The 15228-nt window shown below is 38.2% G+C and overlaps 1 long non-coding RNA gene across 1 annotated transcript; it reads right to left on the bottom strand.

The window, feature by feature from the left end:
• Positions 1–12932: 12932 nt before the first annotated feature.
• Positions 12933–13950, bottom strand: LOC144631911 (uncharacterized). The gene is made up of 3 exons (XR_013566819.1): positions 13778–13950; positions 13525–13649; positions 12933–13058 (listed from the first exon to the last, which is right to left on the bottom strand). It is a non-coding gene; the product is annotated as an uncharacterized LOC144631911 (long non-coding RNA).
• Between the last annotated feature and the right edge of the window lie 1278 nt (positions 13951–15228).

Here is a 15228-nt window from a genome sequence, read left to right as displayed (position 1 = left end):
GGAAACCTTTCCAGTTCATTCTGGTACCTTTTCCTTTTTGTTTCATTTTACGTTCGCCGGTTTAAAGACAATCTCGTTCCCAGAGGCTGCGTTCCCCTTGACCAGCTAACGGGAAACTCAACGGTTCTGGGCTAATCCAAAACCGACACCAGGAAATCCTGGTTCCGGTTTAATTGTGCGCGTGCGCCAGAGTTTGTGGTGAAACAAACAAGTTTTCAATGGTCAATCAGATTCGGTCGCCTTTGTGGCGAGCTTTTAGATTAGCCCAGAGGTCCAGATCCATGGCGTAGACCAGAAGGATCGCGGCCTCTGGGGACGAGATTGGTTCAAAGACACATCATTTTGGGGTTGGTCTCAGTAAAATATTCACAAATACCAGCAGCAAAGTACTGAAGCAAAAAACAAACGTAAAAGATAGTTCATGTTTTGGCTGATATTTGTTAATATTTAACTTCAGACTAAGCCTGTACAGAGATGTATCTTTCTCTTTTACAAGTGGTCTTGGTTAATACACCATTTAACAGTTCTGTTAAATGTAACCGAGCCTCCTTATGAAAGCGAGGTTTGGGTTGACCTTGCAATGATAGAGATTAGCATCTTGGTAGCATGATAACAGAATAACTTTCATTTAAAAAGAAACACGGCTTTCACCACCACAAAGTCAACCCTGGCCTCAAACTGTAAAATGGGCTATTTGAAACTGGACTATTAGTGGGCTTTTATAATATAGAAGAACGACACAAGACAAGAAATGTGGTTTTATTAAATTCCTTATTACCCTACAAAATAAGCCTATTTATTACACGGCCACGACAGCTAAGGGAGTCAGTAACTAAAATCAACCAATGAGAATCCTTCATTACTAGTTTAATATATTTTCTATGCATTGAACTGGGTAACAGTTTCTCCAGCTATAAAGATGTGAAATAAATCCGTTATTAAACAAGCTCGCATAAAAACGTATTAGGTCAATAGTGCTCTTTGGTCTTTTCTGCGCCAACCTTGTTGCGCTAGATTTGTTTTCTGTCAATACCTAGGGCTGATAATCTTCCACTACGAGCCATGCGCTTGGTTAATAACTTTAAGTAATCTTTTACTTCTATATATAACGCTATAAGATATAATTTGTGCATATGTCTCGAAGTCTTTCGGTATATTTAAACACCTTTTCACCCCTAATTGTCCTCTGCCATTCTAATTTTATTCATTCTATTCGATTAAAATTTCGTTTTGCACATATTAACCCTTCAAGTTCGAAAAGTGATCAAAATCAAATTTCTCTTTGTAATATCAATACATTCTCCATCATATAGGTCATGAGAAATTACCAAATCATCAACATAGAGAAATTGATAGATTGAGAAATTCTCCTAACTAGTGCTTTAAGAAATATATGGAGATCAGCAAGGAGAATTTTCATGTTGATCGTGGGCTAAATGGTTAAAAAGTTTTTCTTTTATCATATCCCTGATGTTGACCATTGTGCTTAAAGTTTAATTTTTATAAACTTTCTTCCAGTTAGGCCTTTTTATATCTTGTCTTTTTATATCATATCCCCCCGTTTACCATGTTTTAAGTAAATATTTCTCCATGATTTGATGTCTTCGTGGCAACCATGTTTTAACATCAGTATCACCTTTATGTTTTATCTTATTTTAATTTTTTGTATAACGCAGATCTTTTAAATTTTATTTTTTTAATACACCGTGTAAATTATCATGTACCAGATCAGTGATTATTATTTTAATCACATCTCTAAAAACGTCATATATTTACATGCATTTTTACTCTATTTTTCGCAAGTCTTAATCTTATGTTTATTTCATTTTTTTATTCTTTCTCTTAGTAATTTGTTTAACGTTATGTTTTTTAACGTACCATGACCTTTTGTATTATTTTTTTAACCATTCTTTTTATGAGGACCGCCCTGAAACCACGTGTTTACATGACGGGCGCTTTCTCTTATAAAGATTTAATATCATCATCATCGTCGTCGTCGTCGTCGTCGTCGTCGTCGTCGTCGTCGATTATTATCATCATCAACACCATTTTTATCGTATTTTCGTTATTGTCACTATTATTTTCATGTTTTGACATTATGTATTTGCGTTAAACATTTATACTACGCCTTTAAGTTTCTATTATTTAAGCTTATGTTTTAGGTTTTTACTATTAAGGCTTTTAAAATAAGAGTGAGATTAGCCTGCAGAACAGGCGGTTTATTTTGCGGGTCGAAGCGCGAAGTGCGAGTTTTTATTTTGCGGGTCGCGTGGGAGGTAGCGCGAAGCGCGAAGGAATCGCGCTTCGCGCTACCTCGCAATAACCCCGCAAAAAATAAACCGCCTGTTCTGCAGGGAAAAAACTCGCACTTCGCGCTTCGACCTGCAAAATAAACCGCCTGTTCTGCAGGCTAGAGTGAGATCATCGTTATCTCTTTATATATTAGATCGTTTTATGTTATGTTTTAGCCCTTCAATATTATAAGAATTGTTATTATTTAGCAGTTTTCATCTTCATCATCACTATCATCAGCTTCATTATTATCATCATCATCATCATCATCAACATCATCATCGTCATCATTTTTATCATCATCATTAACATTCAGTCCTTGATTATTATTACTATTATCATTCATTTTCATTACATGATTATCATTATTATTATAATTGTATTTTTTATTGTTACTATTGTTATCATGTTTCGATATCATGTATTTGCGTTATACGTTTATTTTCCGTTATGCTTTTATGTTTTTATCATTTAGCGTAACATGTACCTGTGAGATTATACGTTAGTTTGTTTCACGTTATGTATTAGACCTTTAATATTTTGCATTGTTACTATTTAGCATTTATTTCATCATCGTCACCATCATTATCATCGTCTTCATTATTATCATTATCAACATTATCATTGTTATTATCATCGTCATCATCATTATAATTATCATTCAGTCGCTGAACATTATTTTTATTATCATCAGCATTATCGTATTTTTGATATTGCTTCGATATCATGTATTTGCGTTATACGCTTATATCCGTTATGCCTTTATGTTTTTATCATTTAGCTTAACATGTACCTGTGAGATTATACGTTAGTTCGTTTCATGTTATGTATTAGACCTTTAATGTTTAGCATTGTTATTATTTAGCATTTTTTATCATCTTCATCATCATTATCATCGTCATTATTAATATCATCATCGTGATCATTTAGTAGCTTATCATTATTTTTATAATCATCATCATCATCATCATCGTATTTTTGTTATTTCTACTATTATCATCATATTTCGATATCATGTATATTTATGCATACTTTATATTCCTTTGCCGTTTTATGTTATGAGTTAGACCTTAATTTAGAATTTTTCAATATACATTAATTCATCGTCTAACATTTATCTTTTTATTTAATCGCTCGTTTGTTTCAATATTTTTATTTTTTATTTCTCCGTGCGTGTCTTTTAATTTGTATATCGAACTTTTATTTCACCATGCCTTTATATATTATACTTCATAGTGTTTTATAAATCATATTTTAATTTTGAAATGTCTTTGAAAATCATGCTTTAATTTTACCATTCTATATGACGCATTTCTAGTTTATTATACATTTATATAACGAATATATAATTTATATTAATTAACTATGCCTCTATAATCATAGCTTTGATATAACCTATTATTATTCTACCTTCTTATCATATATCGCATCTTTATTATGTAAGGTCTTTAAAAATAATGCTTTTGGGACGGACCATAAGAAAAGCTGTGGGTTGAATTAAAAAAAGAAAAGAAAAACACGCTTGCACGGCGAGCAACCCAGAAAAGAGATGAGATACCTCAGCAAATTAGCGCAAAAAAATTTCGTGCAACTTGGGATCCCTCCCCCCTCCCTAATTTTTCTAACGGTCCGCCCCTTATGTATCACGTTTTTGTTTAACATGTTACATATCATTTCATCGACGTTTCGCCTTTATTGTGATATCATAAATCATGTTACCTCTTTACTTTATAACCGTTTAAAGGTTATAAAGTCTTCAAGCGTTTTTATTAAATATTTATGTTCATCTTGTTATTTATGCTTTAGAATCTATATCATCATTCCATGTGTTTGGTAGAAGTACCGAGTACCATTAATTAAGTTATTATGTGAAATTTTCTAATCTACTGTGTGAGCTCAGCTACAACCGTTTAAGAGTGGATTTCTTTAACCCGTGCCAAACAAAAGGCGGAAACGACAATGTAGGGGGACCATAAACTGTATTGGAACCGATCATTACTTAGAGGGGGAGGGCTGGTGCAAATGTAGGGATGTTCAAAATCTCACGCGACCCTCTTGCGAAGCACATTTTTTGCTGACTCTCCCCCATCCCTAACCCACTCTCTTAATTGACTGTTTTATATGTGTGCCTGCATAAATTAATGTAACCCCCCCCCCCCCCCCTAACCATTTTTCTTTCCTAAATATCATTGATTACCCCTATTTGCACCACCCCTTCCCCCTTAAAATAATTACCGGTCCCTTACTGCCCATGAATCCATTGAATGGGGTTAAGTAAAATCACTCTTGACCTTACTTTCTGCTAAAACTACCTTATGCCAACACCTAGGGACAGCGAATCGTCTTGGCCAGAATGGGCGATTGCCCTGAAACCCAACTAACGTGATCACCAGATTATTTCTCCATACAACACATCACAATAAAATGTCAAACAACAAGCGAAAATATTCCGCAAGATAGATCGTCTTGTTGTGATAACAAATTCTCAGAATTTGTGTTTTGACCATTCGCTATCCCCAAGTCTATAAAAGCATTATATACTGAGCCAAAAGAGCATTTGTACGGCAGCCATATGGATGCATATTGATGTTTCCAAAATATAATCGATGTTTGCATTAGAATAGTCAAAAACTCATTACCCAAAGAATAAACATTGTGAAGGGCAAACTTGTTCATAGAAGCCGCGATCCTTTTGGTCAGCACCAAGAATTGACAAATGCCGAATATGTGGCCGTCAAAACTCTGGGGACGACATTGTGTGCACGGAGACATCAATATGGCTGCCGTGACGTCATGGAAATATGATTGGTATGCATGCATTGTCCATTAAAAGAAAGCACACTGTTCACATCCTGGATGAATGGTCGAGCAACTGCGACAGTCTACCTGTTCAAGAGTATCAGTTCTGTTTCCATTGGATATCCAACTGAAGTTACTGAAGTATAGTTGTATGAGGGTGAGGCTGTAATGGTCCAAGCGAGACCTGATAGACGAACTGGCTTAACTGTGTAGCTTAACTTGTGAACTGTGTAGCTTAACTGAACTGATGGCATTTTTGTACATCTCAAAGGAACTGAAGAACGAAGGTTTAGGCTGCACGCTGCTGTTATGTGGCGGCTCTCTGAAGGTGACTGCCTGAATAACGGACTGACAGCACGGACGCATGTTGTAACGCATGGCAACAACTAAAAAGGAAGGCTTAGAATCATTGCATTGTGCGCGCCCCGCCTGCTGATAAAGTGATCACGCTGATGACAGTGGCTGTGTGGCTGATCATTGTTGACTTGGCACACCACACACCCATTGCTGAAGACAAAAGGTGAAATGGATTGAAAATTTTAGATAGCTTGCAAAGCAGACGTTTTGATGGGCGAGTAATTTTGTTCGCGTATTTGGCCTTGGAGTTGCAAACTTAGAAGGTGGAAACGAGATAACGAAGTCAGGGAGGAGGCTCACTCCCTAGGACGTTTGTTTTCCTCTCTGCCCTAGCCTACCCCGAGTTCGAATCCATGATGACGCTCACCCGGTCAAAACGCGCTCGCTTCCTAAACACGTCTACATTTGCAAGCCATTTTTAGGGAGACGGCTAATATTTTTAAAATTCGATTTAATAGCGCGTGAAATACAGAGATGAGATGGCCCTGAAAGCGTAAGAAGCAGGAAGAATCAGCAGGCTGGTATAAGATGATCGTCTGTCAAAGCCTGAAGTCTGCATGGAGTACCGCTGTAGGGTTGTCATGTCGTTTCTGCCTGGTGAAGGATCGGGTATGTTCATCTGGTGGAATCGGCATGCTATGGGTGCTTGTTTTAACACTGGACAGGGCCAGATGCTCAGATAATTGTCAAACGACGATATCTGTACTGCTTATCTAGGTAAAGATGCGTGAAGACTGGACTGGGGCCGGTGTGATTGGAACGATGCTGATTAAGTACGACGCTGAAAAATATAAAGAGTACTGCGCAACAATCAAGTTGGTACATATAAAGGCACACCCAGGAAAGAAAAAGGATAGAAAACAGAACTTAGTAAAGCCGTCTTTTGTTTACACTGAAATGTACAGATTGCATAGAAAACCTCGATATCGCGGAGTCAATTAGATTTCTCTTCATGAATGATGTAACTAGTAAAATTTGGAAATAATAGTTTCGCGTAAAAAATTTCTTTGGGAAATCTTAATTAAGCTAACCTGATAGTCTCCGCGTACCAGTAATATATGGACCTACAATACCTACGTCTATGTTGGATTTAGGACCCCCGCAAAACTCGCTCTTACGAATCTGATATATGTGTTTTAGCATAATGTCAAAGGATACTCGCAGACTCAAAACTGCTTGGCGTACGGTCATCACTAAATCAGACCACTGGCCATGTAAAATAAGACAAGAGTTCTCTGTGCAGTACAATGTCCAAGACTTTTAGCCGCGTCGGGAATTAGAACGAACAATTCTAAGCGGGCTCAGTCCAGTCTGCTGGCAACCTGGGTTTGAAGAAGACTTTATAGATGCGTTAGTAGAAAAAAGGAATAGCATACAATAATGTACAATAATGCGAATTTCCCAGATACTTAGGTACGCCAATTTGCAACAAAATTCCGTAAACACTTGGATGATTAAAAAAACCTTGACTTCATGTAAACCTGTTTTTGTAAGTCCTTCAGGAAAATTGTGCTGTTTTATATGTTACAGAATGCACTTTTCTCTATGTCAGATCCAAACACGTAAACGCCAATTCTCCTCAATCATTCTCGTACATTTCTTTTAATGTCAGTAATGAGAATTTGGCGCTACACAGGGCCGTAACCAGAACTTTGCCATAGACGAGGCAAGATCTTGCTAGGGGGTTCTGGGGGCATCAGGGGGGCATGTCCTCCAGAAAATTTTGAAATCTAGAAGCTCTGAAACTCTTTTAGAGACATCTTTGATGATGTGTTTCTTGGTAAAACTCAATCTTGTTTTTAAACTGGGGATCATTTCCCCCCAAAAAACATTTTGTTTTCAATTTTGGGCAAAAATCTAGACGAGGCAAGTGCCTCGTCTTGCCTCTTGCTAGTTACGGCCCTGCTACATAAGCATAATGTTCCCAGATCATTTCGATCACTGTATTCTTAGTTACAGCTGGTTGTTCGTTGGTCTTGATTTCAACGTTTCATTGTTTTTCAAGTAACTTCGACGTGAAATTGTTTATAAATCAAGACAGTAGCCTGTAGTTTATGTATTTTCTTTGTTCTCTGTCCATTCCTCCCCCCCCCCCCCCCCCCTCCTCCCGATTCAACGCAACATTAAGAGGTAAGAATGAATAACTTTCTTTACTACTCACAATCGTCCATCTGGGAAAAGATCCGTCCTTCATAGCTGCGTATATATGCCGGTCTCGTGCACATGTGTACTCATCGAGGCAATATCTGAAAGAACTTGTACAGATCTGACTATGAGATGAGTTAATGAAAATAAAAACACAACTCAAGTCGACCATTTTCGTATGTCTCCATGTCTTCTATCATTCAGATCATGTCCCTCTTTTTTTGTATTGCATAGTCAGTGCCTCTATATATTATCAAAGCATAAGCTGACATACATATAAAGAAATACTTTAAACAAAGGGTAAAATTTAAAACCTGCAATATAAACTCACCAACTCTCCTTCAGCTGTAAGATGTACACGATTCATGGACAAACTGACGATTGATATGGGATGCTGTGTAGATAGCTGCACGTTGTACGCCCATGTGTACTGCAAACCAAAAATAGGAATAATAACTGTACGTAACCCTATAGTATAAGCTGGTAAAAATGGCATCTAGTGATTTGTAACGTACCTCCGTTTTTTGAAAGGGAGTCAGGTTGTTCTGTTCCACTCTGGAGAAATGGTTCTGGTGTTGACTGTAAACATTGTCTCTTCGATGTCTCTTCAGCTAAAAATCGGCAAATGGATCGAGAACTTGTTTGTTAAAATTCGTTTGCCCCCGAAAATGGACATATTTTACGTTAACGCGTTTTAAGCCAACGAAAATGGCGTATTAGATTTCAGACTAACAGTGACGCGAAAGTTGACAAACTCGTTCAAGTCATCCCCGAAAATGAATGAAATAACGATTGGAGACTAAAGATCCTGACTGTTGGAGTTCGTATGTCCCTGCGGGTAAACGGAACATATTTTACGCTAGTTAACGCGTTTTCCGGCGCCAACGAAAATTGGCGTATTTCAACCCAAAGGACAGAACGCGAAAGCTGCCAAACTCGTTGAAGTCATCTTCGAAAATTGACGACCTTTAACTTCGTGTTCGCAAGTTGTTAGTTTTAAAATACTTTTTTTCATTAGAAAAGTACCCCGCGCAAGAGGGCAAAAAAAAAAATAAGTTTGTAATTTGGTTGTGTGCAAAATCCTGAAAATGAAAAACAACTGTTAATAGTACACATTTTCTAAGTTATTCACAGTATATATCAGTACAAAATGACACGAGATATGACAAAAGAAACAATTTTTTTTGCATAACACTTTATCTTTATTTTCAAGCTAAGAGCACAATCTACATAAATGTAGTACGTCGTAGACGACAAAGACGTCCCGAAAATGGACGATTAAGCACCAGTTCGGTTGTAGCTGAGCGTTCTTACAAGCCTGAGTGAGCCAACAACGTGGCTCGAGAGAAACTTTCCACGATTGACAAAGACGTCCCGAAAATGGACGATGTAGCACGTTGCGGTTCGGTTGTAGCTCTAAGTCTGTCTCCAGTATATTCTTATAAGAGTAGTTAGCACATCACGTGAATTAGGAAACGTTCCTCGGACTTTCTACGTACCACAAAGATGTCCCCGAAAGTGGACGACGAGAGAAAGTTGGTACCTCAAGAGTTGATACGTTCCCAATCTCACAAAATGCAAGATGAATTTCGAATCATCCTCGGAGTTCTTGACTTTTCTTCGCCGGTTTTTCTTTTCGCCCGCCTAGACTTTTCCCCGCTCCCACTAACTGCCCCTGGGTCTCCGAGGATGATTTCGAATAGACATTTAGACGAATCAACAGAAACAAGATCTTTATAACATGACTCCCACGTGGATATATCAGCCAGAAAGAAATACTAAGGTTCTAAATATAAAAAGCGAAAGCGTGTTGTCGTTGTCTGCAAAATCCTGAAAATGAAACGAGTTAGAATTTTATTAGCTATTTGCAGCAATCTTAAAAATGACACAGAATACGAAAAAGAAAAGAGATTTATGGGCAACACTTATTTTCATTTTTTTAAGCTAAGAGCACCAGGAATAACAGCTATTATGTAAGTTCTTACAATACACTTCTGAACTTGATGGACTGAAACACTACCGGTCTCCCTAAATGGAAGATTTAACTTGTCGCAGTTCGCCATCGGTTGAAATTCATCGTTTTTTCTCCGGAATTAATACACGCACATAAGGGCAGAAAGACTTTAAAGTGGCCCGGGAAACATTCCACGAACGACAAAAACGTCCCCAAAAGTGCACGGATGAGAAAAACATCCACGAAAATGGACGAGTTACCACGTCGCAGTTCATCAGTTACAGCTTAGCGATTTCTCTCCGCCAGAATCCCATTTTTGCATTATGCCTAAAAAGTGACTTGGGAAACGTCCAACCGACCACAAAGAGGTTCCCGAAAGTGGACACTCGAAAGTTGTTACCCTAAAACAATTCATTCCTCGCAAAATGCAAAAGGCGACTTTCGAAGAGCTTAAAATAATTATGAATGTAATAATGAGCGACCCTGAAAAAAAAAATGCGTCAGAGACAGAAAGACTTTAAAGTGGCTCAGGAAACATTCTACGGACGACAATAACGTCCCCGAAAGTGGACGGACGACACACGAGTCCACGAAAATGGACAAATTAGCACGTCGCAATTCTGTTTCAGCTCAGCGATTTCTCCCGGCAGAATCCCAAATTCGCGACATGCCTAAAAAGTTGGTCGGAACTGAAGCGTTCAAAGGTCGACAAAGATGTCCCCGAAAGTGGACACGCGAAAATTGTTACCTTAAAATAATCCATTCTCGCCCTCACAAAATGCAAAAGACGACTTTCGAAGAGCTTAAAATAACTTGTGATGTAAAAATGAGCGAACCTGAAAAACAAAATGCGTTAGAATTAGTTATTCAAACAAAGCATCCACACAAAGTAACGAAAAACTCATCGTTTACTCAAAGGTATTTTTTATTCTCCAAGTCTTGTTTCATGTCGATCGTTTTTGCTCCCGAAAATGAGCTTCAACAAAAACAAGATCTTAAGTAAAGCCTTCCACGCTAAAATAAACAAACATTTTTCTATAAACCAAAACCAGAGCGGTGCCTCACAAGAGTCGACATAAACGTTAGTCTCGGCTATGCCTACATTTACAATACTATTACAACACTCCTAAATACATCAGCTTAAATTATTCCACAGGACCTAAATTAATCCATGAGGGGGTGCGCTCCTATTTGAAAAACAAGTGCCCAGAGAAACCGAGAATGTTCCCGCGTCTAAAAAATCTTGACACTGCTCGTGGAACACACAGGGTTGCTCGGACATTCATCAGGGGATTCACATTGGCCTGCTATCGAGAAAATGTGATACCGGGCCTTGTTGTAGTTTCTCGGTAGCCGAAAGCCGATCGTTTATCGATCGAAGTGTTCCGAACTGAAAGGATCCGAATCGAGTTTTAACCGAGCCGAAGCGAGACTACGCTGCATTCCGTTAGAATGTAACCCGCACTGCAGTCCACACTGTCTATTTCCCACCTTTCTTTAAGTTATCGAATAAATGATAATTTCAGTCAAACAGTAAATTGAAGTTTATGTGGTCAAAAGCGCGCGTTACATTCCAAAGTCCTACAACATTCATCCGCGCCGCTTTCCATGCGTGTCACGCGTATGGCAAAGACAACAACAACAACAAACAACCTTCATGTCAATATTCTTTTATAGATATGAATAATATTGCTACTATTACGTCTTAAATAAACTAACAATTATTCACCGACCTCAGAGTGAATAATTGCTGTAGCATGTACCACGTCAGTGAATAAAGGACAAATGGGTAGAATGTTTTGCAAAAGAAAAATGCCAAGTGAGGTTTTTCAGTAACTAAGTGGGCAATGCAGAATAGCAAAATCAATCAATAAGTCAATCACACAATCAATCAATTAGTCCGTCAATCAATTAGTCAGTCGGTCAATCAATCAATCAATCAATCAATCAATCAATCAATCAATCAGTCAATTTGAGCGTTCGAAATCAATTAGCAATATTCACCAGTGTGGCAGATACTAGTTCTATTATTATTCTCTATGCTGCCTACACTTTCCTGTCGTTGACCGAATTCAGATGAAATGAGATGGGATGCTGTTGTCTCCATGTTTTCTCCTTATTCATGTGTGTGTTCGTTGTTGTTCCACTTGTCCTGGGCTATTTTGCCTTGGTTCGTCGAAGGGGGGGGGGGGGGGTCTACCTACTTATTTTACTCCATTTCTGTCTTGCTACTGCACGAGATCTTGGCTCTTCTTTATCCAGTCCTTTAACTTAACTTAAGAGGTCTTCACAACTTTTCATATCAAGTTAGGACGTGTCGATCCATTCTCCAAGTGGTGTTCCAGGTACTCCGCCGAAGTGAAGGCTACCAACGCCTACAATTTGTAGACGGTCTAAGCTTCCTGCGCCTGCGAGGTGCAATGCAAGCGGATTCCTTGAGGAGACTCGTCCCACGAGGCAACGCTAACAAAAAGAAATTCAACTGTCTAGTTGTTAACACCGCCTGTAAGCGAGATAAGCCTCCCAGGGAACTATAACTAACCCCCTGGGCTATGCTCCCTTTCTTTTAACTGTCCAGATGGGGATCCGTCGTCTCGTAGGATGCATCTTGTTGGTAAAGGCTTGAAGTCTTTCTAAGCTAAGAGTTTGTAAGCGATCTAGAAACTAAGGTGTATGCTTTGTCCCAGATTCCCAACTAACAACTTAAAATCTTCACTCGCAAGTGCGAGCCTACGCTAATTAGCTGCCTGTAACTAGAAAAATGAAAACTTAACGTGACAGAAGAAAACAAAAATTAGTCTTCGCTCCCGCGTTAAGTGGTCAGTCTCTAGTTTCCTAAGCTTTTATAGTTAATTTATTTATTATGTTGTCTGGATGAACCTTGTGCCGAAAAAGTTCCCGTCAATAACAGCGATAGTTCTGTCATTAAATGGAACTTAGAAAAGAATACATTTTTTTCATAAAAATACTAAGCGGGAGATTGTGCAGAAGCCGAATCGAAGCCGAAGTGATAACGAAGTGTTATCGAAGAAAAACCGAAGTTAATCCGAAGTGAAACCAAAATGAATCCGAATTAAAACCGAAGTGAAGCCGAAATAGAAGCCAAAGTGTGCCGAAGAAAAAGCGAGCATGAAACTTTCGAAGGCCGAATTATGAAATCCAAGAAAGAAAAAGGGAAGGCCCAAACCCAACCCACCCAGCACTAACTAAACTGTCTAAGTTAAGCTGAATTCCGAATCATTCTTGTTAGCCGAACATTAGCCGAATATTTGCCGAACAATCGCCGAGAGTAAGGTTCATCCAGTGCTTTAGCTAATTACCCTCCCCACCCCACCCACAAAGAAACACACTAACCACTACCAGGAAGAACTTGAGTCTTTTGATGCCAAGACGACGCTGAGGACACTGGGCGATGTCATGTTCAAGTTGGAAGAGTAGAACTGGATTAGACTGCTAACTCGGCACAATGGGCTGACTGCTTGACGAGGCCGCGGAAAGAAAATAAACTGGACTGTGCAAAGCAATAAAAAATGAAGTCAGTTATTACTCCTGGCTCTGTTAATTACGCACACATCCGCCCTTCATACACAAGAGGAAATCATGAAAAGATCGAGGCTTGCAAAATAATATGCATTTAATTAAGTTATGGAAATCTTGCCTAAATCACAACATTGGAGGTTTATTTTTTATCCATAAATTTTAAATACTATTATACGGATACATTTTTTAATGAGTATTCCTTCAAAAGTGTATAAAAACTCCTTCTTGTGAAGGCATGTTCCCGACAGATTTCAATTCGTAATTCTGACATGTTTACTTTCCACGCAAATTTTCACTAAACGCGAATGAAATTTTATAAGTCATAATTGCTCAAAATAAAACAAATTTGCTAACACCTATTAAATTTACGGTCAATAAAATAGAAGAAACATAACAAACTAACTAACAAACAAACAAAAATAAACAGACAAGCATACCTCTAATAGTAAACCAGAGAAACGCGCGTCCACATTTCGCTGCTATGATTATTTCACGAAGCATGTTTGGAAAAGGTTTCTTTTTATCTTGGCTTTAAGTCATTCCTTCGGTAGCTAGCTGTGAACTGAAAAGAACAAACCGGTTTATAAAATCAAAGTAAATAAGTAACAATGAAAGTGTTTGGTCGAAGTTTGAGTTCAACTCAAACACCATTTACTTGTTCTGTTAAAACAAAAACACTGTCTTACTTACCATGTAGAAGCTCCGGACAACACTATTACTTGTGCTTCATCATATTTTCGAGCTTTAGCTTGAGAGCTCTTAAGCCTTGGGAATGTCAAAGAAGACAAATAAGAGTTTCGGTCTTGGGTTTAGCTCGCCGAGGTCTTCATTTCTTCTCAGATACAATCCGAATAACTAATTTAAGCTTGGCGCCAACTATTTTCCTCCACGCTCCCGACCAAAATATGGCATCTGATTGGTCCTCGTCAGCAAAAGCCGCACGTGAAGTGCAGCCGTTACAGTTTGTTGGTTCCATGCTAATTAAAAACAATTGTATTCACTGGTAAAAGGACAAAAGCTTGTAGATGTTTGTAAAATATGGATATTTCAGAAAAATAAGCTCGTTTTCTCACCATATATAATGTTTCAGAAACAAGCTAGACGACGCATTTATGCACTCTTGTATTTACCCCTAAAACACATAAAATAACATCAGGTACCGTATTTACTCGAATAAGCGCCCCCCCCCCCCCCCGAATAAGCGCCGCCCTCGAATAAGCGCCGCATTTCGGACAAAAAAGTTAAAAAGCGCCGCCCCCGAATAAGCGCCGCAGTCCTGATGCGGCGCTTATTTGATGAACTTCGTTGAACTAAAAATTGTCAGTACAAAGCAACTCTAAAACAAGCTTGAACACTTCGTTTCCTCAAGAGCGATGTTTTGCAGTTCAAAGTGATTTTTTTACCGCTTGCCATTAGTTTTTCAATTCAACATTCTTACAATACATAGTTCTGTAAATGTTTTGAACGCCGCAATCTTTGCCAGGACAGCTAGCGCCACTTCTGTTGACTAATACTGACAATCATAAGACGCTCTTTACAATTACTGTAAAAGATAAGTTTTTTTTGTGCCGTACAAATTTTAAATAAGCGCCGCCCTCAAATAAGCGCCGCCCTCAAATAAGCGCCGCCCTCGAATAAGCGCCGCACTTGAGGCGCGAAAAATTTAATAAGCGCCGCGGCGCTTATTCGAGTAAATACGGTATGTTTTTTTTATCAGTTTCCTTTTTCACTTTTTAAAAAAAGTAATAAGTGAGGATTACTTTTAGTTTTGAACTAAGGTGCACTCGTGAAAATGAAATGTTCAAAGGCGCTTTGTCGCGTTATTTCAAGTCAACTTTCTGATGTACAAAATTGCTTTTCAAATTAATGAAAACCATAACATAAAATTAAATAACACCTTCACAAAAAGTAATTTTCTAAGAAAGAAACAACGTAGAAGTAACAATAAACTTGATCTTAATAAGGGAGGAATATTTTAATTTTAAAGGAGCTATGTCAGGAACAACACATTTTGAAAAAAATTGGCAAAGTTTTTCAAATTTATCGATTGAAATTAGTCTTAATTTTTATCCGTCGAAACCATTCTTGGTTGGTTTCGCCTTTTTTTTAAATACTCCTTTGTTGTTTTTCAATGTCGGTTA

Source organism: Oculina patagonica, chromosome 12 (assembly GCF_052425735.1).
Source record: "Oculina patagonica isolate OP01 chromosome 12, crgOcupat, whole genome shotgun sequence".
NCBI lineage: Eukaryota > Metazoa > Cnidaria > Anthozoa > Scleractinia > Oculinidae > Oculina > Oculina patagonica.
This window is presented reverse-complemented; position numbering and strand designations above follow the sequence as displayed.